The sequence below is a fragment of the Enhydra lutris genome, unplaced genomic scaffold, assembly GCF_002288905.1.
Source record: "Enhydra lutris kenyoni isolate GAN:26980312 unplaced genomic scaffold, ASM228890v2 scaffoldscaffold2, whole genome shotgun sequence".
NCBI classification, from domain to species: Eukaryota; Metazoa; Chordata; class Mammalia; order Carnivora; family Mustelidae; genus Enhydra; species Enhydra lutris.
This window is the reverse complement of record NW_019154086.1, coordinates 35,570,146-35,576,446: the sequence shown is the minus strand read 5'-3', so window position 1 is coordinate 35,576,446 and position 6,301 is coordinate 35,570,146. Positions and strand designations below refer to the sequence as shown.

General features: G+C 40.6%; 1 pseudogene across 1 annotated transcript; it reads left to right on the top strand.

Moving 5' to 3' along the window:
• Positions 1-268: 268 nt before the first annotated feature.
• On the top strand, positions 269-1,580 carry LOC111150762 (annotated as a pseudogene). Its single transcript, XR_002640816.1, has one exon. The product of XR_002640816.1 is annotated as a leucine-rich repeat-containing protein 28 pseudogene (transcript).
• Positions 1,581-6,301: the final 4,721 nt, after the last annotated feature.

Sequence of the window (6,301 nt, the reverse complement as noted above, 5' to 3'; positions counted from 1 at the left end):
GCTGCTGGAATTTACGGAGGGTAAGTCGTCAAAATTAAATAGATATAGAACTTTAAAAAACGCATACTGTATAATTATAAAGTATTACTTTTCTTAAATAAATGTGTACCTGATTCAAAGTTTCAGTTAAGAATTCTAAGAACTAGCCCTCCCGCAGACCCTCGGCTTGCAGTTCAGCGCCGCCTGCGCCCGGAGCGCTGGCTCCGCCGGCGCCGAGAAATGGACCAATTTTGACAAGATGTAGCGCTGCAGCGTGCCTGATGGGATATGTTCAGTCATGGCATCTGAACTCTGTAAGACGATCTCTGTGGCAAGGCTGGAAAAGCACAAGAATTTGTTCTTAAATTATAGGAATCTGCACCATTTTCCATTGGAGTTACTGAAAGATGAGGGACTACAGTACTTGGAGAGGCTCTATGTGAAAAGGAACTCCCTTACAACCTTGCCAGAAGCTTCCAAACCTTGTGGAACTGTACCTTCACTCAAATAACATAGTTGTGGTTCCAGAAGCCATTGGATCCCTCGTAAAACTCCAGTGTTTGGATCTTAGTGACAATGCCTTAGAAATTGTTTGCCCAGAAATTGGTCGTCTGAGAGCTTTACATCATCTTCGATTAGCTAATAACCAAATGCAATTCCTACCTCCAGAGGTTGGCGATTTGAAGGAGCTGCAGACACTAGACATTTCTACCAATCGTTTGCTAAATTTACCCGAGAGGCTTCACCTGTGCCTTTCTCTGCAGTACCTCACCGCGGACCGCAATCGTCTATGGTGCGTGCCGCGTCATCTCTGCCAGCTGCCCAGCCTCAACGAGCTCTCCATGGCTGGAAACCGTCTCGCATTTTTGCCACTTGATCTAGATTGATCTCGAGAACTACAGTACGTGTACGTGGATAACAACATGCACCTGAAAGGCTTGCCATCCTATCTGTACAATAAAGTCATCGGGTGCAGTGGCTGTGGTGCTCCCATTCAAGTTTCCGAGGTGAAGCTGCTTTCTTTCTCATCGGGGCAGCTCACTGTGATCCTCCCTGCCGAGGTGAAGGCCATAGGGACAGAGAACGATCACGTCCTGCCTCTGCAAGAGTTGGCCATGAAGAGTCTCCATCACACTTACCACAGTTTTCTTAAAGATTTGAACTCTCTGTCTCCAATCTCATTACCCAGAAGTCTACTGGAGCTGCTGCACTGCCCCCTGGGGCACTGTCACCGGTGTAGTGAGCCCATGTTTACGATTGTCTACCCCAAGCTCTTTCCCTTGAGAGAGACGCCGATGGCAGGGCTGCACCAGGGGAGGACAACAGTGAGCTTCGTGGCTTACTGCTGCTCTACCCAGTGTCTGCAGACTTTTGACCTACTGAGCTGATAAACACCCGGAGCCCCAGGAGCCTTGCCATCCTGACACCGCGGCTGCCTGCAGATCGCACCCTGTTTGTGTCCAGCCTGGCGGAACAGGCCCTCACATCCTGTCCTGTGCCATGCTGGGGGGGAGCTGCCGAGCTCTCTAGAAATGTCGTGATGGAGCTTCCGAGCTGAAATGCCTTCACCCTACCCCCCCACCCCACGTTGGAATATATCGTCCCCCAAATTAAAAAAAAAAAAAAAGAATTCTGAGAACTATTTGGTAAGGTTGGTAAGAACTGTATCTTTAAAAAAGAAACATGTTCAAAAGGCAGAAGAAATTTTAAGCATTAAAACAGAAAAAATATTCTGAGAACCAGTTACATTTTTATAAACCATCTGGTAACAGGCAAAGTAGGGGGAAAGTGTATCTGATGAGGTTAATTTGTCATTTCTGAATTCAGAATAAAATTGAGCGGGAGGGATGTGCAGAACTGAAATAATAGGAACAGCAGTTCCATAAAAACATGTAAATATTTGTATATGAAGTTTTTGACATTTTAGAAGTTATTTCAGAACAACTTATCTTCCTCAAGACTGTTAAACCTGGGTGCCTCGGTGGCTCAGTCAGTTGGGCGTCTGCCTTCGGCTCAGGTCATGATCCCAGGTTCCTGGGATTGAGTCCCACATCGGGCTCTCTCCTCCACGGAGAGCCTGCTTCTCCCTCTCCCCCTGCCTGCTGTTCTACCTGCTTGTGCTCTCTGTCAAATAAATAAATAAAATCTTTAAAAAAAAAAAAAGATTGTTAAACCTTCCAAGTCATTTGATAAATTAGATATAATATGTTATTAAGTCATTATTCTGGGGTCATTAGTCAGTGCATTTAAGACCACAATCAATTTGGGGGCTAACAGTGGGAGGCTTTATAAACCACGGTCCTTAAACTGTGTTTCCATGGAGCATGTGGAAAACAGAGTTGAAGACCCTTCCACCCACACACAAGGGCGAGTCCTCCCCACTCAAGCTCTGCCTCCCAGTTTTCACAAATCTCCCACCTCAACTTCTCTTTGTGCTTAGGATTCTTACCCGTTTCTCCCTTGACAGCATCACTGTACATTTATCCCTTTCCTTCCTAAAAGAGAACGCTGAAGAGAAAAATGGCAAATGTTATAGAAAAATCAGTCTGCTTTGTTTAAATATATCCTTGAAATTTAAAGGGAGAGCTTAATTTAGGTTCAATTTAAATTGTTTGCTTTCCTTGGAGTCTTACTTACTTACACATGTAATTGGTTGTGATTATTTAACCTTTTATTTAACACCTGGCTTTTCTAACACAGTGAGCACTTTGAAGGCCATTTCTGTCTTATTTTTAGATCCCTGGTAGCCATCACAGTGCCTAGGGCACAGTAGGCCTTGTGAACTTGTGAGGACAGGAGGTTTTCTTAGAAATGCACTGATCTCTCATTCTTCTATTCAACCTCATATATAAAAGACACAACGCCAGCAGTGGAGTTACAGATGGATGCAAAACAAAGTTCCAACCCTAAAGGAGCTCACATGCTAGGAGGGGACACAGATAAAGATTAAATACATAAATAGAAGACATAACTTCAGGTACTGATAAATATGATGAAGAAATGAGTAGAGTATGGATTGAGAGAATGATGGTAGAATGATGGGAGCAGGGACCTGCTTTAGACAGAGTTCACTATGAAAGCAAAAAAGAGAGAGGGGACAGTCAAGTCCACAGGAAGCAGCACGTGGAAGGTCTTAGAATTCTTGGTGAGGATTTCTTCTGAGTTCAATGAGAAGCCATTGGAGGGTTATGGTCAGATAAATGAGGTAATATTGGTTTACCTTTTAAAAGAAGCACTTGGGCTATTACATAGTAGAACAAATGGGTGTCAAGGAGAATAGTTGAAGTTTTGTAGCCATCTAGAAGGGCTACCAAGTGGTCAGATCTGAGCTGGGTCTACAAGTAAAGATGACAGTATTTCATGATGGTATTTGTATGCTAAATTATCAGTTTAGCACTTATAACTATAACTCTTAATACAAGCTTTTGTGAAAAGGAGGTCATAATTCTTATCCTGTCACATAAAGGTGTTCTGTTTGGTCCATCTCCTACATAGCAGCACATTTGAGGAAATAAAATAGAACATTCTAAAAACTGCCTGGTAAGAAATTCAAACTGTCATTGAAGACTGTTGGAAAAATACTACAGGAGATCATTTGTGTGACACAACCAACTCTCATAAAGCCCCCTTTCACCATCATCTTTTCCTGTTTCTTATGGGGCTCAATGGACACTCTACCTTCTGTCTCTTCCCTCTTCTTAGTTCTCGCTCAACCAGGCAGCAGCTCATCTCCCTCTCTTTCCATAGGTTTGTCATTTTGGAGATCTCTCTCTCTGTCTCAACATTCTTGGCTTCTGTGAAGTAGATCAGGGTACCGGTCTGGATGTCTTTGACTTCTCCTCTCTGCCCATTGTATCGCTCAGCATAGTGAAGGCTTTGAGACTCCTACACCAATACATGCTGGCCTCTTCCATTTGCTGCATCTCATGAATCAGAAAATATAGGTCTAAAATATCTGGAAATCAGTCTAACTAAAGTTTAAATTAGAAATGTAAATAGGTTACTTTGAAGAACGATATCTAAAAGTAATCATTTTGCTGTTTGTTGAACAGAATTGAAATACTTGTACTCATAAATAATTGTCTTGAAAATCAAAGGATCGTTCTTCTGCCATCAAATACACCACACATTATTTAGGGCTGAGAATGCTTTAAACTTTCAACTGATTAAGGAATCATTTTGAAAACGAATTTTGGGCCCTCGACTTGTCCTTATCTTGATGATCCTATTTCTCGATTTTTATTGTCTCTTTAGGTTATAGGTTTTTCTATTAATTTTTCTAGATTTATGTATTTACATTTATTTATTTTTAGAGGGAGAGAGAGAGCAAGCTGGGGGAGGGACAGAGAGAAAAAGAGAGAGAGAGGATCTCAGTAAGACTCTATGCTGATCGTGGAGCCCAATGCAGGGATTGATCTCACGACCCTGATATCATGACCTGAGCCAAAACCAAGAGTCGGATTCTCAATGGACTGAGCCACCCAGGTGCCCCTCTAAATTTATTTTTTATTCATTTAATTATTAAGTATTATTATACCAGTTAATTAGTATTTAAAATACAATAATACTCTTTGGTTATAAAATTATGGAGACTTGCACTTCAGTAAAACATATATGCTTACCAACAGAGAAAAAGAATTGTTAGATAGCTCTGCAAATATTTTAATGATTTGTGTAATTACAATTTTCAATTCCCTCTAATATACTCAAAATTGCTCAAGTATTAAATATGACACTATAATTGTGCCTTTTAAAACTCTTACCTTGAAAAAAATTAACGATATCAAATCTTTCTCAAATATATATATTTTTAAGATTTTATTTATTTATTTGACAGAGAGCACAAGTAGGCAGAGCGGCAGGCAGAGGGAGAGAGAGAAGCAGGCGCTCTGCTGAGCATGGAGCCCAATGAAGGGTTCGATCCCAGGACCCTGGGATCATGACCTGAGCCAAAGGCAGATGCTTAACCAACTGTGCCACCCAGGCATCCCTCGTATTTCTTTTTTTTTCACCTAATGATCAACTGCTTATTATGAGCTTGCTGAACATTACTCTATATAAATACGTATGTAAGAAAGGTCATTTCAGAGACACAAATGAAACATAAACCAGGCACTTTTTAAAAAATAACTTACTTTCTGTTAATAATCACTTAATATAAATGGAAAACATAGAAAAATGTATAAAAATAAGGACAAAATCACCCAGAATACGACCATAAAGATAAAACACTCCTTTTGATAGGTTTTCTTTCAGTCTTTTCTGTTTCTATAAATACATAAAATGACTACCATTTACCATTTTAAGTATCTTTTCTACAGTTTTGTATCTCATTCTTCCTACTTAACATTGTGTCATTAGCATTTTCTATATCAATTTGTTTTTTAATACAACTCACTTTGAAACAGAATAATTTTAGCAAGAGATCTGAAGGATAATGTTCTCCTAAGCATCTCGAGGGAAGATGATGGACTGTATTTGGCCTAGAGAGGTAGGGAGGGCTTCACAGAGGAGGTGTTTGAGCTGAGGAGTTGTGATGGTTAAACATGTGTCAGTTTGACTGGGCCCTAGGGTCCCAGACTTTTGGTTAAACATTATTCTACAAGGGTCTTTCCAGAGGAGATCAAAATTTCAGTTAGATTACAACTTCTAGGGACGCCTGGGTGGCTCAGTTGGTTAAGCAGCTGCCTTCGGCTCAGGTCATGATCCCAGCGTCCTGGGATCGAGTCCCACATCGGGCTCCTTGCTCAGCAGGGAGCCTGCTTCTCCCTCTGCCTCTGCCTGCCATTCTGTCTGCCTGTGCTTGCTCTCTCTCCCTCTCTCTCTCTCTAACAAATAAATAAATAAAATCTTTAAAAAAAAAAAAAAAGATTACAACTTCTAGTTGTAAGTTCTGGTAACATAATGTACAGCATAATGACCATAGTTAATGAAACCATGTTGTATACTGGAAAGTTGCCAGAAGAGTAGATTTTAAATTTTCATTCACATGACAAAAATTATAACCAGACATGGGTATGGATGGTAACTAAACTTATTGTGGTAATCATTTCACAGACACATATGTATCAAATTTCTGTTATATACCTAAAACTAACAATACAATGTCATGTCAGTTATGGGTCACTTGTATCTCAATTTTAAAAATATGAATGTGAATGGTACAAAAAAATAAAATCCCACAAGTATATGAGTTGCTGAGCAAAGCAGATGGTGCTCCTTAATGTGGGCAGGCCTCATCCAGTCATCTGAAGTCCTGATAGAATGAAAAGGCTAAGAGGGAACATCATCTGCCTGTTTCAGCTGAGACATCAGTCTTTTC